This window comes from Scyliorhinus torazame, chromosome 18 (genome assembly GCF_047496885.1).
Source record: "Scyliorhinus torazame isolate Kashiwa2021f chromosome 18, sScyTor2.1, whole genome shotgun sequence".
Classification (NCBI taxonomy): domain Eukaryota; kingdom Metazoa; phylum Chordata; class Chondrichthyes; order Carcharhiniformes; family Scyliorhinidae; genus Scyliorhinus; species Scyliorhinus torazame.
The window spans coordinates 5,640,948-5,666,890 of record NC_092724.1 but is presented as its reverse complement, the minus strand read 5'-3'; the positions used below and the strand labels follow the sequence as shown (position 1 = coordinate 5,666,890).

Here is a 25,943-nt window from a genome sequence, read left to right as displayed (position 1 = left end):
ACTAGTCTACCATGAGGGACCTTGTCAAAGGCCTTACTGAAGTCCATATAGACAACATCTACTGCCCTACCTGCATCAATCATCTTAGTATAAGAGATACACTACACCCTGTATTCTTCATCCGATGCCAGTGCTTATGTAGTTACATTGTATATGTTGTGTTGCCCTATTATGTATTTTCTTTTCCCTTTTCTTCCCATGTACTTAATGATCTGTTGAGCTGCTCGCAGAAAAATACTTTTCACTGCACCTCGGTACACGTGACAATAAACAAATCCAATCCAATCCCTCACACAGGCAATTGGAGTCGACTTGCCAACCAATCAGCAGCAATTTCTCCTGTTGTATAAATTGTCATTATTTGAAATTTGGCACTCTTTTACTTGTCCTGATGAGTGCAAGAAAACTTTGACAACATGTCTCAGCAATATACAAGTTCTGTACTAGCAAGTGACTGGATTAAAAAAAAAAACCGCCACACTTGGGGGGGAAGCGGTGGTGTAGTGGTATTACTTTTTCTGAGTTACCAAGCCAGGGCTCAGAGTGTGGGTCAGGGGCAAACCCCTAATCCAGCTCCTCGCCTGCTCCAAAAAACTAATTCAAATTGAATCCAATTCATGGTCCCCACAAGAGAGACATACCAGATCTGAGCCAAAGGCTCAGTGCAGTATTTGTGTGTAGTCAAGTGTACCCCCAGCTCCGTTGGAGTGAAGGAGGACATGCCCCTTTACGGCACTAGCCGCCACAAACCAGGTAAGATAAAAGTCCTTGACAGGCCGGGGAGAAGGTAAGCCTCTGAGATAAATTTGTAGGATTTGATTAAAAATGAACAAGATACGTCCCTCAGCATTGACAATACTGCTTGTAGTTTGGCTGCAGAAGATCCTCAAAATTTGGATAAACATTCAGTGGACAGTCAGAAAAGACTGGCTGCATTATCTGAGAGACAGAAAGTGACATAAATGCTCATTCAGGATATCTCTCTAATTTGACAAAGGGAAGCACGTTGTCTTTGATTTTGAAGAAGAGAGTGAAAACAAGGCACTGTTTGAAGATATCAGAGGGATCTCCAAAACCCAAGATGCAAACCTATCAGCAGAAGAAGAACAAAAGAAACATCAGGGTGCACTCCATTAACTAGTTATTATGAAGACATAGGAAACGAACCAATGAAGCCACATCCGTCTCGACTAAAACCACAGAGAATGGCTCAGAGACTGAAATACATTGCATGGGAAACAAGTGAAAATGGTGTCCACAGAACACCAAGTAGAGTTTGAGAGATTGAAAGCCATGTTAGTAGGCGAATCGGTGCTGGCCGCCCCAGACCTTTTCGACCATTTAAAACAGCCACAGATGCCGGTGACCCGGGGATAGTGTTACGACACCCTGGGAGGGTGCACGGTCAGTTCTAAACCCACAGACCCGGAGTCCCAACATAAGTGAATGATGCACGATCAATCAAACTCAAAGACGAGGTTGTAACATAACTGAAGGCTTTAATAGACTAGATCTGTTCTCCAGCAGCTTCGGTACAGAATGAGGGCTGCTGGGATGGCACCGGTTCTTATACCCCGCCTGTCAGGGCGGAGCTACATACCAAACAGCCAATGGTAAACTCCTAGGTTTACCCAATGGTCTACAGCCTCTCGGGTACTGTAAAGCTGATAATACCACATTCACCCCCTGTTAAAAAAGAGTCCGGTGGGGTGGTGGCCAGTGGTTACAATTGCATTTAACATGGTATGATCAGATATGGAGGTACCGTGATACCTCCTTACAAAGTTCTCGAGAATATTTACAAGCGTGGAAGATATATATAGTCAGTGTTCATTTACAGTTACAATGAAGCAATCAGTTGGTCGGGTGGCCTGGTCGTCCTCCTGGATCGCCTGAGCCACGGTGGTGATTCTGGTGGTGGTCCAGGCGTCTGCGACTCCGGGAGCATGGCTTCGTCCTCCATGGCAGCTTCGTCACCCCTAGATGGCGCTGGTGGGGCAAACGGTTGACACGAGAGGGGGGCGCTTGTAGGGGGCGTCGGTGGGTGGGATGGCCTAAGTAGGAGCGGCCGGAGGACTGACCCTCCAGTGAGGTGCTGTGGGGGGGGGGAGGGGGTGGGGGCAATGGTTCGGGTGCGCGTGGGGTTCCGGTGGGCGGCAGGTCCCGGAGGGAGACTGTATCTTGCTGGCCGTCAGGGAACGCCACGTAGGCGTACTGGGGGTTAGCGTGCAGCAGGTGGACACTCTCGACCAACAGGCCCGACTTGTGCACCCGCACGTGCTTCCGAAGCAGGATGGGTCCGGGTGTCGCTAGCCAGGTTGGGAGCAAGGTCCCGGAGGAGGACTTCCTGGGGAAGACAAGGAGTCGTTCATGAGGTGTCTGATTGGTAGTTGTACAGAGCAGCGACCGGATGGTGTGGAGGGCCTCCGGGAGGACTTCCTGCCAGCGGGAGATGGGGAGAGTCCTGGACCGTAGGGCCAGTAGAACGGTCTTCCAGACCGTTCCGTTCTCCCTCTCTACCTGCCCGTTTCCCCGGGGGTTGTAACTGGTCGTCCTGCTTGAGGCGATGCCCTTGCTGAGCAGGAATTGACGCAGTTCGTCGCTCATAAAGGAGGACCCCCTATCACTGTGTATGTACGCGGGGATCCCGAACAGTGTAAAGATACCCTGGAGGGCCTTGATGACGGTGGTTGCGGTCATGTCGGGGCAGGGGATAGCGAATGGGAACCGGGAGTACTCGTCAATCACGTTCAGGAAATACGTGTTGCGGTTGGTGGAGGGGAGGGGGCCTTTGAAGTCCGTACTGAGGCGTTCAAAGGGACGGGAAGCCTTTATCAGGTGCGCCCTCTCTGGCCGGTAGAAGTGCGGTTTGCACTCTGTGCAGATTTGGCAGCCCCTGGTGACTGTCCTGACCTCTTCGATGGAGTAGGGCAAGTTGCGGGTATTAATGAAGTGGAAGAAACGAGTGACCCCCGGGTGGCAGAGGTCCTCGTGGAGGGCTCGGAGGCGGTCCACATATGCGGTGGCACACGTGCCGCGGGACAGGGCATCGGAAGGCTCGTTTAGCTTCCCAGGACGGTACAAGATCTCGTAGTTGTAGGTGGAGAGTTCTATCCTCCACCGTAAGATCTTGTCGTTCTTTATCTTGCCCCGCTGTGCATTATCAAACATGAACGCCACCGACTGTTGGTCAGTGAAGAGAGTGAATCTCCTGCCGGCCAGGTAATGCCGCCAATGTCGCACAGCTTCTACTATGGCTTGAAGGTCCGGTCCTGGGCACTGTACCATCTGCTCCTGGTGGCGATGGGTTTGCAATCCGGGGTGAGGTTCGCAAACAGGGAAGGCGGGTCGACCTTAAGGGTCGCGAGGCCGCAGACAGTAAGGGGGGGTATAGGGCCGCCGAATTTAAAGGGCAGGCTTTGCAAGTTCCATTGGAAGTCCAACCCCAGGAGTGTAGCCGCGCAGAGGTGCGACAGGACATAAAGTCGGAAATTGTTGAATTTCCTGCCTTGGACAGTGAGGTCTGCTAGGCAGAACCCCTTTATCTCCACTGAGTGTGACCCGGAGGCAAGGGAGATTCTTTGGTATACAGGGTGGGTAACAAGTGAACAGCGCCTTACCGTGTCGGGGTGTATAAAGATCTCCGTGCTCCTAGAGTCGATCAGGCAAAACGTCTCATGGCTGTTGATGAACACCGTTGTCGTTGCAGTCGCGAGTGTCCGAGGTCGATTTTGGTCCAGCGTCACCGAGGCCAGATGGAGCAGTTGCGGGTTGTGATCGGGCAGCGTGTAGTCGGCCGTGCTGGGGGCTTGGGGCCCCATCCAAGATGGCGTCTCCCATGGATCGCACATGGTGGTCAGGGATGGACAAAATGGCGGCGGGATGGACAAAATGGCGGCGCCCATCCATCCAGCGTGGTGTCCGAGGGGCAAGATGGCCGCACCCGTGGGTCGGACGTGGCCCGAGGATAGGGGGGTGGCGGTGAGTGCTGGCCGCCTGGGGCCCGAGGGGAAGATTGCCGCGGCGGTCATGAGTCACTGGAGACCGTGTCCACAGCTCGTGCTTGGCAGACCCTCACAAAATGGCCCTTCTTGCCGCACCCTTTGCAGGTGGAGGTGCGGGCCGGGCAGCGCGTGCGGGGATGATGCTTCGCCTGCCCGCAGAAGAAACAGCGGGGCCCTATGGAGTTAGCGGGCCGTCTTACAGCGCAGGCCTGCGGGGACACGGGGAAGGTCAATGGGGCTGCCGCTGCGGGATGCCACGCAGCCCAGGGGGCCGCCGCACGGTCGGGCGCATAGGACTGCGCGTTTCTGGAGGCAACATCCATGGACCCTGCCAGGGCCCGTGCCTCTCTCAGTCCCAGGGTTTCCTTTTCTAAGAGTCTTTGGCAGATCTCTGAGGAGCTCATACCTGCTACGAAGGCATCCCGGATTAGAAGTTCCGTGTGCTCGCTGCCCGAAACTTGCAGGCAGCCACAGTTTCTGCCCAGCACCAGTAGCGCACGGTAGAAGTCCTCCAGCGATTCCCCGGGGCTTTGCCGTCTAGTTGCAAGCAGGTGACGTGCGTAGACCTGGTTTACAGGGCATATATAATGTCCCTTTAACAGTTCGATCGCAGCATCATAGTCCTCCGCCTCCTCGATGAGGGTGAAGATTCCAGGGCTTACTCTCGAGTGCAGGAGATGCAGTTTCTGTTCTCCTGAGGGGGTGCCTCCGGCCGTCTCGAGGTAGCCTTTAAAACACGCCAGCCAGTGCTTAAATATCGCCGCCGAGTTCTCCGCGTGGGGGCTGAGTTGTAGACACTCCGGTTTGATTCGGAGATACATTCTTTCAGCTTAAGAGTAGTCTATTAAATTGATGCACGATCAATTAAACTCAAAGACGAGGTTGTAAAATAACTGAAGGCGTTAATAGACTAGATCTGTTCTCCAGCAGCTTCGGTACAGAATGAGGGCTGCTGGGACGGCACCGGTTCTTATACCCCGCCTGTCAGGGCGGAGCTACATACCAAACAGCCAATGGTAAACTCCTAGGTTTACCCAATGGTCTACAGCCTCTCGGGTACTGCAATACCTGATAATACCACAGTGAATTAACCAATAATTTGTGTATTTTCTTGAGATCTTTAACCTGTGACTGCTCCAATGAGTTATAGGCACCAGATTTATAAGTAAAACATTAACAAACTGTTTATTTATAACTAGAGTAAAAGATGAACAAATAATGGAACAATGGTCTACTAGTCTACCTATTCCCAAAACCCTGTCCCACCCAGACACACACAAGGCAAACATACGGTAGAGGTAGGGAAAGGATTAAAAGTAACAGGGATTAAAAGGGTATGAGAAAATTGACGGATCTTTGCTGCCGAGGTTGGGGTACTTGTAAGCGGTGAACTCTTCAGAATGCGAGGTGTTCCAATCCATCGGTGAATTTGGATCTTTTAAGGATTACCATCCGTTAGAATCCCCAGACTGTAGTTCTTCTGGGGAATTGCTTTTCAACAGGAGATTCAGGTCTGTGCAATTCTATCATGTGACCACCAGATGGACTCAGTCACCCTGAGATATTACTGGAGTTTTCGACCTGAGAGTTTACAGCGGATTTTACATCCACTCTGCTGTTCAACTGCTTTCCTGGTAGCTGTTCAGAGATTCTGGCTGTAATAATAGTTCTAGGGATGTAGAGGAAAGGATGGCGAAGATGATTCTGGATAAGAGCGAAAGTAACAGGGTAGTTATTATAGGAGACTTTAACTTTCCAAATATTGACTGGAAAAGATATAGTTCGAGTACATTAGATGGGTCGTTTTTTTGTACAGTGTGTGCAGGAGGGTTTCCTGACACAATATGTTGACAGGCCAACAAGAGGCGAGGCCACATTGGATTTGGTTTTGGGTAATGAACCAGGCCAGGTGTTAGATTTGGAGGTAGGTGAGCACTTTGGGGACAGTGACCACAATTCGGTGACGTTTACGTTAGTGATGGAAAGGGATAAGTATACCCCGCAGGGCAAGAGTTATAGCTGGGGGAAGGGCAATTATGATGCCATTAGACATGACTTGGGAGGGATAGGTTGGAGAAGTAGGCTGCAAGTGTTGGGCACACTGGATATGTGGAGCTTGTTCAAGGAACAGCTACTGCGTGTTCTTGATAAGAACGTACCGGTCAGGCAGGGAGGAAGGCGTCGAGCGAGGGAACCGTGGTTTACCAAAGAAGTGGAATCTCTTGTTAAGAGGAAGAAGGAGGCCTATGTGAAGATGAGGTGTGAAGTTTCAGTTGGGGCGCTTGATAAAGTTACAAGGTAGCGAGGAAGGATCTAAAGAGAGAGCTAAGATGAGCAAGGAGGGGACATGAGAAGCATTTGGCACGTAGGATCAGGGAAAACCCAAAAGCTTTCTATAGGTATGTCAGGAATAAAAGAATGACTAGGGTAAGAGTAGGGCCAGTCAAGGACAGGGATGGGAAGTTGTGTGTGGAGTCTGAAGAGATAGGCGAGATACTAAATGAATATTTTTCGTCAGTATTCACTCAGGAAAAAGAGAATGTTGTGGAGGAGAATGCTGAGACCCAGGCTATTAGAATAGATGGCATTGAGGTACGGAGGGAAGAGGTGTTGGCAATTCTGGACAGGCTGAAAATAGATAAGTCCCCGGGGCCTGATGGGATTTATCCTAGGATTCTCTGGGAAGCCAGGGAACAGATTGCTGAGCCTTTGGCTTTGATTTTTATGTCATCATTGGCTACAGGAATAGTGCCAGAGGACTGGAGGATAGCAAATGTGGTCCTTCTGTTCAAGAAGTGAAGTAGAGACAACCCCGGCAACTATAGACCGGTGAGCCTCACGTCTGTTGTGGGTAAAGTCTTGGAGGGGATTATAAGAGATAAGATTTATAATCATCTAGATAGGAATAATATGATTAGGGATAGTCAGCATGGCTTTGTGAAGGGTAGGCCATGCCTCACAAACCTTATCGAGTTCTTTGAGAAGGTGACTGAACAGGTAGACGAGGGTAGAGCAGTTGATGTGGTGTATATGGATTTCAGTAAAGCGTTTGATAAGGTTCCCCACGGTAGGCTATTGCAGAAAATACGGAGGCTGGGGATTGAGGGTGATTTAGAGATGTGGATCAGAAATTGGCTAGCTGAAAGAAGACAGAGGGTGGTGGTTGATGGGAAATGTTCAGAATGGAGTTCAGTTACAAGTGGCGTAAGGATCTGTTCTGGGGCCGTTGCTGTTTGTCATTTTTATAAATGACCTAGTGGAGGGCGCAGAAGGGTGGGCGAGTAAATTTGCAGACGACACTAAAGTCGGTGGTGTTGTCGACAGTGCGGAAGGATGTTGCAGGTTACAGAGGGACATAGATAAGCTGCAGAGCTGGTCTGAGAGGTGGAAAATGGAGTTTAATGTAGAGAAGTGTGAGGTGATTCACTTTGGAAGGAATAACAGGAATGCGGAATATTTGGCTAATGGTAAAATTCTTGGAAGTGTGGATGAGCAGAGGGATCTAGGTGTCCATTTACATAGATCCCTGAAAGTTGCCACCCAGGTTGATAGGGTTGTGAAGAAGGCCTATGGAGTATTGGCCTTTATTGGTAGAGGGATTGAGTTCCGGAGTCATGAGATCATGTTGCAGCTGTACAAAACTCTGGTACGGCCGCATTTGGAATATTGCGTACAGTTCTGGTCACCTCATTATAGGAAGGACGTGGAAGCTTTGGAACGGGTGCAGAGGAGATTTACCAGGATGTTGCCTGGTATGGAGGGAAAATCTTATGAGGAAAGGCTAATGGACTTGAGGTTGTTTTCGTTAGAGAGAAGAAGGTTAATAGGAGACTTAATAGAGGCATACAAAATGATCAGGGGGTCAGATAGGGTGGACAGTGAGAGCCTTCTCCCGCGGATGAAAATGGCTAGCACGAGGGGACATAGCCTTAAACTGAGGGGTAATAGATATAGGACAGAGGTCAGAGGTAGGTTCTTTACGCAAAGAGTGGTGAGGCCGTGGAATGCCCTACCTCCAACAGTAGTGAACCCGCCAACATGGAGGGCATTTAAAAGTTTATTGGATAAGCATATGGATGATAATGGCATAGTGTAGGTTAGATGGCTTTTGTTTTTTTGACTTTCCATGTCGGTGCAACATCGTGGGCCGAAGGGCCTGTACTGAACTGTGTTATGTTCTATGTTCTAATATGAAGAAAATTTTCAGACTGAGCTTTTCCCAGCCATTCAGACAGAGAATGAAACTGTTACAGACCAGGTGGGAGAACAACATCGCAGCCTTTCAAACCAGTAGTTCTCTTCACAGGTCTGGCTACTGCCTGAAGTCTTTTAAATAAGAGTGCCTTCCACAGGTCTGGCTGGAAGCCGCTCAAATCGCCTGGCAGAGAGAAGGCTGAGAGAGAGTGCCCTAAAGCTGCTTCAGGCCTGGATCTTTCGCAGAACTGACAAAATGGGGCTTGCTTCTCCTGTTCCAGAAGTTTCTGAAAAGCTTCACCAATCCCAAACGAGAATCGGTCCAAGGCCCGGATTGCAAATAGGCTGATTGGCTGCTTGCCAAGTCCATCAGCATGACATCAGAGTCCTCCATCAGCATGGCATCACGGGCTATGCCGCAGAGCATACTGAATCAGAGGAGATCTGCCTGATCAGTCCACATAACGGGCTGGGGGTGGGGGTGGGGGTGGGGGGGAGGGGGGAGGTTTCAGTTCAAAACCATAAGTATGTGATTTCAAAACCAGCCAGCAGGGCAGGCATTAAATGAGGAACACGAAACAGTCAAGGATTTCAGCAAGTTCCTTACAATACGAACAGTATATTTAAGTCAAGCAGCAGAGAAAGTGACAAATTCAAAAAGTTGCAACATGGAGCAGCAGAACTCAGAATTTGTGGCACCCAAGAGATGGGTGGGACTCCGTCCGATTGGTTGGTTGGTGGCCAATGAATTGGCCAAAAGGCTGTATTCTGCCTGGTACCCGCTGGTGATTGAATCCTGCCTGAATGGGATGGTTTCCAGAGACCTGAGGAAAGCAGTGTTGGGTCCTGGACGCTCAAGGAAGAACGAGCTGTGAGTTCCTGCTCCCTCCCTTCTCTCTCCAGAAATGCTGTGAGCTGCTGTATTTCTGAACCTACAGAGAACCTGAATGAATGAGTTTACGGTAAAAAACCTCAAACTGAAAACCTGGATTTAAGGAAGATGCACTATAATATAACCATCTGAAACAAAGACATTTATCACCTTTAATTATTATTGTTACACTCTTCTTGTCCCCTCTGTGTTTGTCTGTCTGGTGTGTGTATGTAGAGGGTGGGAACAAGTTAAAGTGGGGGATTAGGAGTTGGATAATAGTTAACCAACTGTATTTGCTGCCTTTTTCATTATAGTTCTTGTCAATAAAAAGCAATTGTGTTTACATTTACAAACCTGGTGACTGTAATTATTGGGCAGCCAAGGGCCAAAGACTTTGGGTATTTTTCTTAAAATTATTGGTTAATTCAATTGTGTGGTGACTCTGGGTTAAGTGGGGCTGGAATTGCCTGAACCCTAGCCCAGGGTGTTGCAACAGGTGGAGGCTGGAGTGGCATCATGAGCCTCCTTTTCAGAGGTTAGCCCTGGTCACCGAGGAGTGACAAACAGCCTGCGCTCCTGTGAGTGTCGCAGAATGTTAACATCAACAGACTTGCAGGATGTGTATCTAGTGGTTGCATATGATCCGCTCATTTTCTGGTGCCTTGATGGCCACATGAATGTAGTCGATGGCACCTTGGATGCGAGGAAGGCCTGCAATCATCACAAAGCCTCTGGCTCTCTCAGACTGGCTGACCTCATCCGCCTTACATTGGATGCATGTCACAACCCATCTGAAGAGAGCATCAGTAATGAGCCTGAAACAACTATGGCAGCAGAGTGTAACACACCACACAGATCCCCACTGACCCCTGGAAAGAACCAGAATCGTAGAGGTTGTGACCTTCAGAGCCACTGGCATAGGGTGGATACCCACACAGTTGGAGGTGGCGTCTGACCCAATCTTCTGGCATATGGTCGTGACAGTGTCGCAAGAGAGACAGAGCCTCCTTTGGCACTGGACCAGGACATGTTGAGATAACTGGATCATTGCCTGTGCACTTTGGCTGCAAGCTAGCTGAGTCTCCAGTGGACATCTCAACCTCAGAGTCATATAGCACAGAAAGAGACCCTTCGGTCCATTGTATCTGCACCAGCCATCAAGCACCTATTAATTTGTTATATCTCTGCCTGCCGCAAAGAGAAAAGGTCTGGAGGTGTCACACATTTCGATTCTTACAAACACAATGAGAGGATATATTAGGAGGACATGTTGCTCATAAAATCGAAGGTGGAGAACTGAAGTCCACACAAACACTCTGCTGACGACGTCACTACAGATCACGTGACATTCCACCAGCAGGGATATATTCTCTGATACATAACACAATTCTAATCCCATTTTCCTTCGCTTGGTCCGTAGCCTCACGCTCCTTGCTGGCCCTGCACCTCCTGTGCCTGCACCTCTCCTCCCACAGGTCGTTCCCTGGGACTCTGCCTGTGGTCACCTGGCCTCCTCACTCTCCTGGCCCACTCCTCCTCAGAAGAGGTTCTACCAGCTGCAGATACAATGCCCATGACCAAAAATACACAAGGCATTGTCTCATGCACGGAGGGTGCACTCTGCTGAAAACCTCATAGATGACAAGAAAATGTATTTCAGAACAAAGCTAGCCTTGCATGGAATGCACCAGGAATGACGGTGGAACCTCTCTAATCGACTGAACTTCGCAGCAATAAACTCTAACCTAAAGAGACAGGGCCTTTGCTCCAGTGGCCTTTTATTCCAGACCTGGATGAAAACCCGAGGAAAACGTCCTCATGTTGCAATGTCTACAAAATTGCACCAGCACCGTAAAACCGCTTTCATTGGTAAATTTATGATCTTAGTAATTAGCCCTTTTAAGTACTGTCGGGCGAGCTTCTGACTTCTGTGCGCGTCTGCTGACCGGAATATCACTCGCGTGCTCGACGACGTCAGGCCGTTCAGGTCGGCAGCACGAAATGAAATGAAATGAAAATCGCTTATTGTCACAGGTAGGCTCCAAATGAAGTTACTGTGAAAAGCCCCTAGTCGCCACATTCCGGCGCCTGTTCGGGGAGGCTGGTACGGGAATTGAACCGTGCTGCTGGCCTACCTTGGTCTGCTTTCAAAGCCAGCGATTTAGCCCTGTGCTAAACAGCCCCTAATGCCAGCTTTAATTGTGTAAAATTCTGGTACTTGCATTGATCCTTCACATAATCTTAAACCTATTGGGTAGGTCACTCCTCAACTTTTGCTTTTCTGGAGAAAAGAGCTCCAACTTATTCAATCACTCGATCATTCAACGGGCATCCTGTAGTGATAGCCTTCTCGTGCTAACCAAAACTTTTCTTTATTTCCTCGATTACTTTCCTGAGGTAAGGCTTCCTAGGTATCTCTGTGTTGAATGTTTCTCACAATAAACTGGCAGAGCCAGGTTAACTTTGAGTGCTTTTGCATTCCATCGGCCAAGTACACATTAAAAAAGTGTGCACTTAATGGTAAATAACAGGTTAAAAATGCAAATGGCAAGGAACAGGATAAATTTAAGGCTGAAATTGTTATTATAACATCACGCATTAAGAACTTTAACCAAAATATTAGTAAGATTGCATGAATGATAGGGAATGATTTTCTACACTGTCCTCTGGTGGCCAGAATGTGAACAACTACCACAATTACCAGAAGAACAGAAAATGCTGTAAAAACTCAGCTGGTCAGGCAGCACCTGTGGAGAGTAACATTTAACAGCTAGAATTTTTTGTTCTAGAGGTTTGGTGGTGGGTACGGAAGTGAGAGTGATTTCAGCTGGGGGTGTGGGGGGAGGAATGGCTGACCACATGCGATCTTGCTGCGGGGCAGGGGGTTCCCGTTGGTACCTCATGCGGTTGATGGTTGGATTCTAATTTTTAAGGGGCACTCAGGCGGCCATTCACTTACTGTAGGCCAGGAGCATCAGTCTGGCTGCCATTCAAGATTCTGCCAAGACCAGGATATCACTGGCCAGGCAATGAACCCTATGGTGGCCTGGGTGGAGGTTGCAGCAGACATTAACACCCAGGGGCCCAGCAGCGCAGAAAAACACAAATGAAAAAAATAAACTATTTGCTGCGCTTCGCCCAAGAATAATGTCAACCTTTTAAGTGGCATAATCTTCTCACTGCAACGTGGCACTCGTGAGGGCATCTGAAAAGTTTGCTCCTATGTTCCTACCTTCTATCTCCAGGCAGGTAGTGTAAATGTGCGAATGCACAGGGGTTTGGGTTGCGGGATTCAGCAGCAGATGGGACATAGGCACTGAATGTGTGCCAGTCACCTCATGCTCTCAATGTTCTATCAATTGCAGGACATCCTGCTTGTGAATCACTCTGGAGCTTCTTTAGGCCCACATGCTCCTAAACCGCTCTTGCACCCATTGGGTGACATTGAAATCCATCTGCTTTTCTGCTGGACAAGAATACGCACAACAGGAAGGAGCAGGTCAAGACCGGTGGCAGTATTGCGGTCATCCAAGCCCTCTCCACTTTCGAAGAGTAGACACCGAGCTAGCCAGAGCTAGCAGGACTGTTCCTGTGCTGAAGACGAGATCGGACTCCCCCCAGGAAGCCAGTGTGGATGCCTCTCGTCTGCAGTTGTCAGCTGTGCCCATTGAGTAACACATTGCTTTAATTAAGGAGCTCAGACGTTCACTAAATCTTTCTTTTCTCCATTCCAGGTACTGCAATGAAAGCGGGAGTCCCAAAACAGAGAGCAGCAACAACTCCATCTCCAACCCCACCTTTGAGGATGATGAATCTTCAGAGGATGCACTGTTACAGCATTCACCTACACTTTCCATTAACTCAGATACACTCAGCTTTGTGGGTCCACGGTCTAGACTAGCCTCGGGGTCACAATCTGGTGAGCACATCACAGACACAGGTTCACAGCTGGAGGAGGACGTGATAGCCAAGGTTTCTTACACTCAGAGGATTGCTGGGGCTGAAGCCTCTGCTCAGCTCCATGCAGCCGATGAGCCTCTGGATTCAGGCCTAAGAGACATTGAAGACACAAAGACAGGCAGGGGAACATCAGACATAAATTCCAGAGGCCCAGCACGACTACTGGAGGCTAGATGAGTCCGTCCACTTCTATCTGATCTCGTTGCTCCGGCATGTGAGCACTTAGCTGCCTCCATGGAGAGCGTGGCAGCCATCTTGGAGATCCAGTTCCAGAAGAACACATGGTGGCTGCTGGATATGCACTCGGACCTGCCCTCCTTCACTCTAGCCATGAGTGCAGCACAGCAGTGGCTAGACAAGTTGGAGATGGGACACCATGACCTCCCTCCAAATGCCCCTTTTCCTCAAGGAGTCAGGGAGGTGCCAATGGTCACTTACAGGGCGGAAGAAGAGCGCCAGCAAGGTACTTCAGGGGCTTCAGCCCAGGGCACTCCATGGGTCCCTGCCACATGCCAGTGACCCTTTAGCTTCCAGCAGGTCAGGCAGATGAGAATGAACTTGTACTGAGCAGGAGACCCTTAACAGACTGGGGTCCTCTAGGCCTGGGCCACAAGAGGACACCTGCAAAGTCTCATCGCAGGCAACAGGGAGTAGTGATCAGCAGGCAGTGGATGCACCTAGACGTAATAGGAGAAGAGCGATAAAGAAGTTTGAAGGCACACAGGTGTACAACCATTAAATATACCTATTCACTTGCATTGTTTGGAGGTTTCCTGGATTCCATCTTGCAACTAGTTGCTTCAATGATTGTGAGCATTTAAGTGTGTGGAATGTGGGCCCCCATCCGAATCTGATCATGAACTCTGATAGCTTTACTTCTCTCCCATTATCGTCATAGTGATTACTCAAGGGCCTGCTGTCTTTTACACTCAGACCATTGCTCCTCTTGCTCCTGTACCAGCCTATGTCGATCCCTCCTCATTTGGACGAGAGCCAGTAGTAAAACAGGGCTGCCTGAAGCCTGCATCATCCAGGTCTCAGTGGATCTGGGAATGAATTGCAGTAGTCAACCTAGTGAGCATATTCTTTTCAGATTTTCTTCCATCTCTGAGCCATGAAGCCAGAACTAAGCCCTGTGCCTGCCTTCTGTCTAGACATGGCATCCCCACCCACCCCTTCCAGGTGAAGGACTTTCGGGACGAACATAGGTGAGTGTTTCTCTTGTGCATACATCACTGTGCATGAAGACATTGTCATTTCATCAGAATGATAACTGTCATTTGTGAGAACCGTCCCTCAGATTTTATTCAGCTTGTTTCCATTATCCTTGAGACGCTATAGAGAGACTTTGGTAACATAGAAAGACTTACCACATGAGCTCTTGTCAGTCTTGACCATTCCCCTGGGAGGATGGAGGTTTGGAGTTGGGAGTTTGCTGTCATCCATTATGTGTGCCTCTTGGAGGAATGCACCTCCCTCCATCCCTATCTTAACTTCTGCTTCTGACTCCAGCAGCTGGTAAATGACACAGATTGCATGGCAGCTCCACACCTGGCTGGGATATGAATGTTGAGAGACCCATGAGTCAGGGAGCAAACCTACTGCTGTGTGGGATTCACCGTAGAAAGGAGGATACCACGTGAGGATGGTTCTCATCCAGTTGCCTCTGGGTCATTAGGGTGTCCCTTTAGTTGGTCAATTGCGCTAACCTTGAAAAAGACTCTCCTCCCACTTTGCGGGATTGCATTATCAGAACGACTGTTGTGTGGCAGAGAATACGACAATGGTGCGCATCACATCCCAGACTCGCTCTACTACCTCCCCCTTTCACCTACTAACTTTCCCTATTACCCACCCAACATAACCATTCCTCTCCCCTCTGTCATCGTTCAAACTCGCCTTGTTACGCTTACACCTAGAGCCATCACCCTCCACATGCCATATCTCCCCACTGAGACTACACACATTATGGGCGGCACGGTAGCACATTAGTTAGCACAGTTGCTTCACAGCTCCAGGGTCCCAGGTTCGATTCCCCACTGGGTCACTGTCTGTGCGGAGTCTGCACATTCTCCCCGTGTGTGCGTGGGTTTCCTCCGGGTGCCCCGGTTTCCTCCCACATTTCAAAGACGTGCGGGTTAGGTGATTAGCCATGCTAAATTGCCCTTAGTGTCCAAAAAGGTTAGGTGGGGTTACTGGGTTACGGGGATATTGTGGAGGTGTGGCTTCGGTAGGATGCTCTTTCCAAGGGCCGGTGCAGACTTAATGGGCCGAATGGCCTCCTTCCTCACTGTAAATTCTATGATTCTATCATCCCTATGCCCACTCTGATCTCTTCCCTTATCTGTGCCACCTGTTTTGTCTATTTCCATGATCCCCTGTGAAACATCCACGCAGCCAACTGCCACCCTGTTCCTGCCCCCCTGCCATATCCCACCCCCTCCTCTCACTGTGACTGTTCACTCACCTGCCATGAAGCCTCACTTCAACATCCAGGACCCCATCATAGACGGCACTGACCCCACTCTGTAGGACCCTCTCTCTCCCACCATTCGTGCCTGGAAAATCCCCTCCTCAACCCAGCCACAGGACCTCCTGACCCAAGAAATGGCCTCCCTCCATGCCATGTCTGCTGTCTATCATTCCCTCGCTGTCTTCCCTCCTTGCTGTGGACAGTCTGTTTTCCTTTCCCAGACTTGTTGCACCCTTAGCCTGCCTCCCGTGAACAGCTTCTGCTCCCCGCTTCGACCCGTTACCTGCTTTCTGCATTCACCTTCCACTCCTCCTTCGAGCCTTCTCTACTGGTCTTAATAATAATAATCTTTATTGTCACATGTAGGCTTACATTAACACTGCAATGAAGTTACTGTGAAAAGCCCCTAGTCGCCACACTCCGGCGCCTGTTCGAGTATACAGGGGGAGAATTCAGAATGTCCAAATGACCTAATAGCATGTCTTTCAGGACTTGTGGGAGGAAACCGGAGCACCCGGAGAAAACCCAAGCGGACACGGGGAGAACATGCAGACTCTGCACAGATAGTGACCCAAGCCGGGAATCGAACCTGGGACCCTGGCGCGTTAAGCCATAGTGCTAACCACTGCGCAACTATGCTGCCCACCTCACATCCAGTCTTTGCACATCCTTCATGGCCTGCTGGCACCCTGATCACAATCAAGAGGCTGACATTTGTGAATGGCCCTGCCCCTAAAGAAGGCAAAGAAGCGGCTACTCCCATCAAAATGGTGGAAGAAGACGTCCGGTGACGGCGGGCAGGAGGCGGCTGCACAATGGAGGGCTCCTGTTCGGGAACAGCACTTTCGGCGCTTTAAGCCCGGTCCCAGGGTCCACAGAGGCAGCAAAAGCAGGAAGAAACAGTGAAGATACATGGAGACAATGAGGAAGGAGATGAGAGAGGTTTTTAGTGCGCTGGTGGAGGAGGCGATTTCCCCGGTGATGACGGCGGTGGCGAGCGCAGTGGTGGAGGTGCGAGAGCAAGGGGAGGCGCTGAAGGAAGTGGAGGAGACATTGCAGCACGGTGATCAACTTGCCTCGATGGGGAAGGAGATGCGGAAGGTGATGGACATTAACAAGGATCTGCAAGGAAAAATGGAAGACCTGGAAAACAGATCCAGGTGACAGAATTTGAGGATTGTGGGGCTGCCCGAAGGAAACTATTGGGGGAGGGGGAGGATCCCTCCCGATATGAACTGGATTGGGCTCATCGGTCGTGGAGGCCTGTACCAATGGCGAGTGAGCCACCAAGGGCAGTGACTCTGCTTCCGTAGGTACAGTGTGAAGGAGAAGGCCCTGAGCTGGGCCAAGCAGAAGCGGGTGGTGCAGTGGACTGGAGCTGGTATACGTGTATACCAGGACTTTACGGTGGAGCTGACGAGGAGGCGGGCTGCCTTCAACCGGGTGAAGAGGGCACTGTACATTAGCAAGGTGCAGTACGGCATTGTATATCCAGCGAAGCTGAGGGTGACTTACAAGCTCAGGGACTTTTATTTTGGAACGGCGGAAGCAGCGGAGGAGTTTGCGAAGGCAGAAGGACTGTGGCAGAACTGAGAAATTGAGAAATGGCCATGTGCCGATGTAACGTCATGACTGACTGTACTTTCTTCTTTTTTTGTTTCACTGCGTGTGGGTGTATGGGCTAAAGGAGCCAATGTTGTATATATTTGGACAAGGGAAGTGATGGGACTTTCACTCGAAATTAGGGCTCTTTGGGGTGTAGGTGGATATGCGGGTTTTGTGTGCGATAAGGGGAATTCTGGGCTTTCCTCGGGCCGGGCAAGGGGGAAAGGGACCCGGGCGGGGGCCTCCACGCTGGCCGGTTTAAGCCGGCCAGTGAACGGGAGTGAGGTGGGGGGAGGGGCTGCGGCCATCGGAGCCTGGCAGAACAGGGTCCGAGTGGTCTAGCCGGGGTGGAAAGTTGGGGGGGGGGAAGGAACCGAGGTTGGGAGGAGGAGTTTTACAAGAGGCAGTGGACGGGAGGAGTTGGAGGCTGGGGTGGCGAGGGGGGGGGCGGGGTGTACAACTCTTGGATACCATGTACGGTACTCTTTCAGAGGTTGGATGGCGTTGAGTTAAGGGGGGGGGAGGGGGAGTGGACTCTATAGGTCAATGGTGACCATGGGCGGTCCCGGCTTTTTCTTTTTCTCCTTTGTTTTTTGTTTCCACCGTGGGAGGGTTTGTTTTATTGGATGCATATATTGACAGGTGGGCCGTTGTTTGGGGTGGTGGGAGGATGGGATCGTTGGTATTGTTAAGGGGATTGATTTTGTATTTGTTACTGTTTACTGTTTGTGGGTGGGGTGTAAACTTTGAAGGAAAATGTGAAAATGGAGAATAAAAACATTAAAAAAAAAGCGGTGGAAGAAGTTCACCCTGCCAGGTGCTTGCTACTTATACGCAGTCATAAATGTGAATGTTATCAGAGCACCTTTAAGACCTTGAGAACATGATTACAAATGATCCGCCCATTGTCGGGGAAACTGAATTTTGGCCTCACGCCAAATTAATTCCCACGCCCGCTATGCTTGCTGCAACTTGTGGGACTGAAAGATTCCACCCAATGTTTCAGACTGATCATCGTTCATACCAACCGCAGTATTTTGCGTTGAAACTGCACAAACTTATTGGGAACTCTAATATGCATTTAAGACATTGACAGAGTAAGTGAACCTTAGGAATTATCCTAATCGTAAATTGAAATTATTTTCAGCAAATGAAAGCTTCTGAATTCCCCTTAGTAAACACGATCTGATGAAGTACGTCATATTTGCAGACAGACTAGTCTTGTTGCTCTGTTTCGATCCCAACAGCATCGCCAATACTGTGGGTATTTCTGTTTATCTCAGTGAACCACAAGCCTTTCCTTATAGCGATCAAATGACCACACACCCAGTTAGTTAGTTCAAAAGATGGTTTATTTACATACACAAGAATTATCTCAACATGCAAACACAATATCTACTACATGTTAAACTACACCTATCACCTACAATAACCTATACTTAACTTCAGGGCGACCGACACTGTGCAAATGGATAAGGCCTTTATCTGGATTTTACTTGGCTGGTTCGAAGAAAATGGATCTGTCTCTGCTGGGCTAATCCGGCAGGTAGCGATCGTTGGTCTTGAACTTAGCTGGCTGTTCCTGCTGCAATTGGGCTGTCACAGGCCGGATCCAAAAGAGACAGAACACGTGGCTGTGTTCTCTTTTTTCCCTCTGGGATTTTGCGCTCTTTGGGGCGGTCCTTAACCTTGGACCCAATAGTTCGACAGGGCTCTGATCACTCTCTTCGATTTCAGCCAATAAAGGGGCGGGTGCCTTGGTAGCTGGGCGGGTCCTTAGCGGTCATTGTCCTTGGCAGTTGTGCTTTCTGAGTAAGGGGAGTGGTGCCGATCAGTCTGTGGCTGTACCGGTTGCTTGATTGGAGTTCTATTGTCCTGGGAAAATAGGCCATTGAAATGCAAACGAGTGGGGGTTTCGATCAGGTCTGGTTACCTGTGTTTCAGATACACATAGGCTGTGTATCTGTCTGAGTCCTGGGTTGGCCATAATTCCCATGGTCCTTTGTAGGTGGCCATCTTAGATGGCTACAGTCTAAAGGCACGAGCAAAGCAATTTATATTCTCCCAGATGCACTGAGGAAGATTCTATTGCTGTTCTTATAACAAGGAGTGGTCCAGTATTTTGTGCACAATTCCTTGACTTAGAGAACATTAAAAGCTGAAAATCTGCCCTATGTTGATGCTTTAAAGAATAGTTTAAGATCCAACTATGAATAATTTTGGTATCCGGTATCAGAGAATTAGGCCAAATTTTCCAATTGTGTGTGAATCTGGCTGGAAAAATAGAAAACCTAAATCTTGATTCCTCAACTTCACAACCATCAACTGGGTGAGGGTTTCAACAGTAGATGAGCTGAGGGAGGAGGCAGAATTAGGTGATGTTACATAGCTGGAAATGAGTCTTAGTGACCTCGCAGATATGTGTTTGGAAGCTCATCACGGAGTCAAATATCTCATTAAAATAGTATAGGGGAGCTCCAGGTTGTAGGAACATTTCTCATTAGAGACTGGATGCACTGAGGCAGGCGTTAAAGGCTGACCGTAGCTTTGATCGAAGCTGTCAAGTAAATTATTTCCCAAGAAAACGGCGTGCGATGTGTTACAGACAGGGACAACCTTACTTCCCAGATGCAGCAGTCGAAGTATAGAATTAGGTGGGCAGGCAGAGGAAAGTGGCTCTGTTGGAAAAGTGCAATAGAAGAGAGCTCAGGAAAGCGGGAACCAGGATATACAGTGCCAACTGCAACCGCCCACTCAATATCAGAACAATTAAGTGCTTTGTCATGTTCGGTGAGGTGAGCTCCATTTTCTAAGAGTGTATTGTGTTAAATAGCTGTGCCACCTACAAAGACTTGTTGCTTACTCTGTATTAAAGTGATTGAATCACACAATATCCGTGCATGGTTCACTCTGCTTTATACGCCCTCAGCCTTCACTCATGTCCTTACTTGCTTCCCACTCCTCCCATTAAAAGTATTGTATGTCCTATTATTGCTTCTTGCAAGCCCCTATCATTATAGTTATTATGGTCTGCCTGCTACCATTTAGGTTTTACTGCGGCCCATGGTAATAAAGAGTAATGAGCACTTTGCTTTCATTTTCAAGGACAAGACAGCCGAGAGAAATCTGCAATGGGGTATCGTTCTGAACCTTTGAAGAGGAACGACTCAATGGCCTGGAGAGAAAAACCATTGAGGATGTAGTATCTTGGGAGGAGTGTTGACCACCAAGCAGAGTAACTACAGAACAATTTAATAACAGAATAACTATGTACAGAGAATGAGAATGGTGCTACCGATGACTTCAGGCATTCAGCCTCTGATCTTCAGGTAAGCATTCTCCAAGGAGGCCTTCAGGACGCACGACAACGCTGAATCGCCGAGCAGAAACCGATAGCCAAGTTCCGCACCCATGAGTACGGCCTCAACCGGCATCTTGGATTCATGTTTCACTACATTTAACCCCCCCCCACCATCTGGTCTGGGCTTGCGAAATCCTATCAATTGTCCTGGCTTGGGACAATTCACACCTCTTTAACCTGTGATTATCCCTCTCTCCAGTCACACCGTCTGGACCTGTAAAGACTTAATTCCCTGCAAAGACCTTCATTCAAAGTATCATCTTGCATCATTGGTTTTGTCTATATATGCTGTGTTTGTGTAACCTACCTCTTCACTCACCTGATGAAGGAGCTATGCTCCAAAAGCTCGTGATTCCAAATAAACCTGTTGGACTTTAACCTGGTGTTGTAAGACTTCTTACTTTTGGAATCATGCAGCTCAACGGCAGGGGCAGATTCGGTTTCACTTCCATGTTGTAAAGGTGCATCAGTGCAGGCCCCTTCTCCAGTTCCCACAGGAACGCTACTCCAACCTTCCTCAGGCTGACTGCTTTCCAAACTGCTTTCAACAACAACAACACCACAGTGGGATTACTCGGAGCAGACTGCCCCATTGGTTCTCTAGGTGACCCCCTTCTTCTCAAGTGATCTAGAAGCTTGTCCAGTCTTTTACCTTCAACTTTGACTTAATACAATACCGGGCCCGTCCTGGCCACCACAACATCTGGGATCCAACTTTGACCCACCCCAAAAGTAGACCATTCACTTTGAATGTTCTCTCACGTTTTGTGGAGTCATGGGGCCGGATTCTCTGTCAGCCGATGCTTAAATCAGGAAAGGCGATGTTGTGTTCTGTGATATAACTGTTGGAATGATGTACACAGAACATATAGTCGTTTAACTATAAAGACGATTTGTAAATAAACATATGTAAAAATAACTAAGGAACTACAATACAGACGATGGCTACTAAATTAATTCACTGAATTTTCCTGGAGCTACTCTTAAGTGCGACCTTACTCTTGTATGTCTTACTACCAACTGGTGGGTGTATTGAGTCACGTAATAGATCTCTGTCACCTTCACGAAGGAATAAGATTTGCACCATTTTGAAAATGCCTCTCTTTGGCAGACTCTGTTTTCAATGATGTGGAGACACATCTTGTACAACACATCTTGTTGTAAAACTTCTTACTGTGCTCACCCCAGTCCAACGCCGGCATCTCCACATCTATCTCTGGATCTGTAAAGATTTAATCACCTGCTAATGCTCGCATTCCAAGCATTGTCTGGCATCTTTGAATCTGTCCAAATATATGTTTCTGGAACATACCTCTTCATTCACCTGAGGAAGGAGCAGCGCTCCGAAAGCTAGTGACATCGAAACAAACCTGTTGGACTTTAACCTGGTGTTGTAAAACTTCTTACTGTCTGTTTTCAATGCGAGTGTAGAGGACTCAAGGCTAAGGCTATCATTGGGGATAATCGCCAGACAGTAATTCCTATGAACATCTGTGGGACCCCCATTTTCAGCACCCTAAAGAGCTTAACATATCTAGCGGTCCCAGACTCCAAGACAGTCGAAGAGCTATTGGTGCTCGTGGCAAACAACTACGACCCCAAGCCATCAGTTATCGTAGCTAGGTACTGATTTAATAAAGCGGAGAGGACCCCAGGGGAGTCCGTTACCATGTTTTCGGCACGATTACGCTTATTGGCAGAGTTTTACGATTTTGAGCCACCACTACCCAAAATGCTATGGGACCGCATTGTATGTAGAGTAAATGTTATGGTGACCCAGCGGAAATTGCTGGCTGAGCTGTTGCTGGACCTAATAAAGGCCGTTGAGATCTCCCTCACGCGGGCGAACGCAGAGAAGGGGGTCCAGGAACTCTAGGGGATGTCAAGGATGGAGGTGAACAGCATAGGACGCCCTCCACATTCTGGCGCTTGGCACCCCCTAGGGCGAGGACCCCATGAACCTCGACCTGGCCCGATAACTGCCAGGACCAGGCTGGTGGTCAAGGGCCGCTACAGCCAGGTGGGACACTTCCCTGGAGTCAATGCGGCACGGGACTTGTGGCTGGCACCATCCTACCCGAGGGAGACGCCAGCCCAGTGTCTGGACCCTCCACTTAGAACAACCTGATGATGAAGAATGCTTGCAGTTGAATTGCGTTGTTGTCCCCATTAAGATAACGTCCAGGTGAACAGCCAGCCATTAGAGATGGAGTTAGATATGGGGGCTGCAGTTTCTGTAATTGGGAGGTAGAATTTTGAGAGAATCAGGACTGGAGTTTAACAGTTGGGTTTGTGGGACACCAAGGCACGGCTAGCAACCTATAGGGGGGAACAACTAGCCATAGCGGGCACGACAATGACCCCGGTGACTTACGGGCAACAGTTCATTAGACTTCCATTATAATAATCTTTATTATTGTCACAAGGAGGCTTACATTAACACTGCAATGAAGTTACTGTGAAAATCCCCCAGTCGCCACCCTTCGGCGTCTGTTCGGGTACACTGAGGGAGAATTCAGAATGTTCTATTCACCTAACAAGCATGTCTTTCGGGACTTGTGGGAGGAAACCGGAGCACCCGGAGGAAACCCTCGCAGATACAGGGAGAACGTGCAGACTCCGCACAGACAGTGACTCAAGTGGGAATTGAACCTGGGATCCTGGTGCTGTGAAGCAACAGTGCCAACCACTGTGCTACCGTGCCGCCCAGTTAATAATAGTGCGAGGCCTCGGACTGAGTCTGCAGGGCCATGACTGGCTAGAACGCCTCTGGCTGGACTGGCAACAGATCTTCTGGATGGGCACCGAAGGACTAAACGAAGTATTGGGGAAGTATGCAGAAGTCTTTCAGGAAGGCCCAGGCAAAACTAAGGACCTGTGGCCAAAATATATGTGGGCCTTGAGGCCCAACCTAAGTACTTCCGGGCATGCTTGGTCCCCTATGCACGACTGGTGAAAGTTGAGAACAAACCCAGCCGACTGGAAAGCTTTGGGATCATCCGACCGGGTTTGCCAATTGGGCCGTGGTGGTGATCCCAGTACTAAAACCTGACAAACTGTACGCCTGTCCAGAGATTATAAATTGACCGTCAACAAGGCCTCTCATCTGGACAGGTACCCAATTCCGCAGATAGAGGACCTATATGCAAAGTTGGCTGGCGGTCATTCCTTTTCCACATGAGCCAAGCCTATCTCCAGCTGGAGCGGGACGCAGATTCCAGGCATTGAGTAACCATCCCACAGGGGCCTCTACGAATGCGCGAGACTTCCGTTTGGCGTGTCATTGGCTTGTGCAATTTTCCAGTGCGTAATGGAAAATATCCTGAGCGGGCTACCCGCGTGTGGCGGTCTACTTGAACAACGTCCTGGTCACCGGAGCCATGGCAAGGGAGCACCTGAGCAACCCGGGGGCTGATTATGGGGCGGTTCGAATATGCCGAATGCTGTTTCACTTCATAAACGCGGCAAATTCTTCACTAGTGAACAACGTCCCATTATCCGTCACCAGGACCTCAGGGATCCCATGGGTGCTAAACAAGCCCTGGAGCTTTTATATCGGGGTCCTGGACATTGTTGAGGCCATCACGTACACCTCCAGCCTCTTCAAGTTGGCATCCACGATAACGTGGAACATGGACCTCATGAAAGGCCCCGCAGAATCTGCACGTAGTCGCATCCATGGGAGTCCTGGCTACTCCAGGGATGAAGGGAGGCTGCTGGTGGGAGCTTCTGATGCTCCTGGCATGTCGAGCAGCAGCGCAAGACCTTCTCGATGCCAGGCCACCAAACATAACTACGGGCCAACATCTTTATCTTAGAGGCATCCAGGTGGCCACTGTGGAGGCCCTGTAGCAAGGATTCCCCACCCTGCGATGGGATGACGACATGAGCTCCCCACAATATGAACCTGTCTTCTACACTGAGTGCCGAGATCCTCTGGACAAAAGTCTGGAGAGTGAGAGGAAGGACCCCTTTTTCTCTGTCATTCAACAGCATGAGGCAAAGCTTCGCCTACCCTGGATCTCGTTGTGTCCATGCTGAGTATCTGTCACTGGCAAGGTGTCCGTAAAGTTGAGAGATGCAACCACCTGGTCCACCTCTGTCTGGCTTGGGATGCCCACGGACAACGGTAGATGGATGAGTGTGTGGGCATGAACAATCTGCGTACCCGGGCGGCGTCAGAACGAATATTCATACGCGGCGAGCAGAAGCGCCCAACGCTGAATTCTAGCCGATACGATGGGTGGGATTCTCTGATCCTCCCTAAAAAGGCCGAGAAATGGCTTGTGGTCTGTCACAGTGGTAAGTACTACCCATAAATGTACTGGTGGAACATCTTGACACCAAAAATTACTGCCAAGACCTCTTTCTCGATTTGAGTGGAACGTCACTCTGCACCCACCAGGGTCCTTGAAATGAACGCAATGGGCTGGATTCTCCGTCCCGCCACGCCAGATTTCTGGTTCAGCACGCCGGTGGGATGTTCCGTTTCGCCGGCTGGTCAATGGGGTTTCCCATTGTGGGGCAGCCCCACGCCGTCAGGAAATCCCCGGGCTGCCGGCAAAACGGAGAATCCTGACGGCGGAGAATCCAGTTCAGTGTCTCCCTATTTTCCTCCCCAAGTCCTTTTTTGTCAAAATTAACAAGTTAATGTCCTCCTTTAGACTCCAAGCATCCGGGGGCTTTTGCTCCAAAGAAATAGACAATCAGGGGGCTTGGCTCCACCCAATTTATTGTTTTACTATTGGGCAGCCAATATTCAGAAGATATTGTTGGTCAGCAATCCTGGTTCCATATGGGGACAACTGGAAGCGAGCTGCTGCACTGTTTCTAGCCATAAGACCATAAGACATGTGAGCAGAATTAGGCCATTCGACCCATCGAGTCTGCTCCGCCTTTCGATCATGGCTGATATGTTTCTCATCCCCATTCTCCTGCCTTCTCCCCATAACCCAGATCCCCTTATTAATCAAGAACCTACCTATCTCTGTCTTAAAGACACTCAGTGACTTGACCTCCACAGCCTTCTGCAGCAAAGAGTTCCACAGATTCATCACCCTCTGGCTCAAAAATTCCACCTCTTTTTTAAAGCCTTGTGAGGCACGATCAATTTGGCTGGAGACGAAGTTGAATTCAAACTGAGGCTTTATTAGTATCTGAAGTGTGGCCTCCTACAGCAGCTGACAAAATGGCTGCTAGCTGAAGGCCACGTATTTTTATAACCCGGCTCCTGGGCGGAGCTAGCATGCAGGGGCCCAGGTGAACCTGTAGTGCAGGTTCTACCGTACAACCCTTAATATAGGAACACAGTGGTTTACCACATTCACCCCCTGTTAAAATTGAGTCCGGCGGGGATGGTGGCTAACTATAAACAATTCTCAATCTTTAATATTTACAGAACAGTGAAAAGAAAATGTCTCTGGTCATCCGGTGGGCCGGTCAGAGGTTCAGCCGGTCCAGCGCCTTGATCGT

The 25,943-nt window shown here is 49.3% G+C and overlaps 1 long non-coding RNA gene across 1 annotated transcript; it reads left to right on the top strand.

The window, feature by feature from the left end:
* Positions 1-5,263: 5,263 nt before the first annotated feature.
* LOC140394766 (uncharacterized) lies at positions 5,264-20,849 on the top strand. The gene is made up of 2 exons (XR_011935990.1): positions 5,264-5,302; positions 20,216-20,849. It is a non-coding gene; the product is annotated as an uncharacterized lncRNA (long non-coding RNA).
* Positions 20,850-25,943: the final 5,094 nt, after the last annotated feature.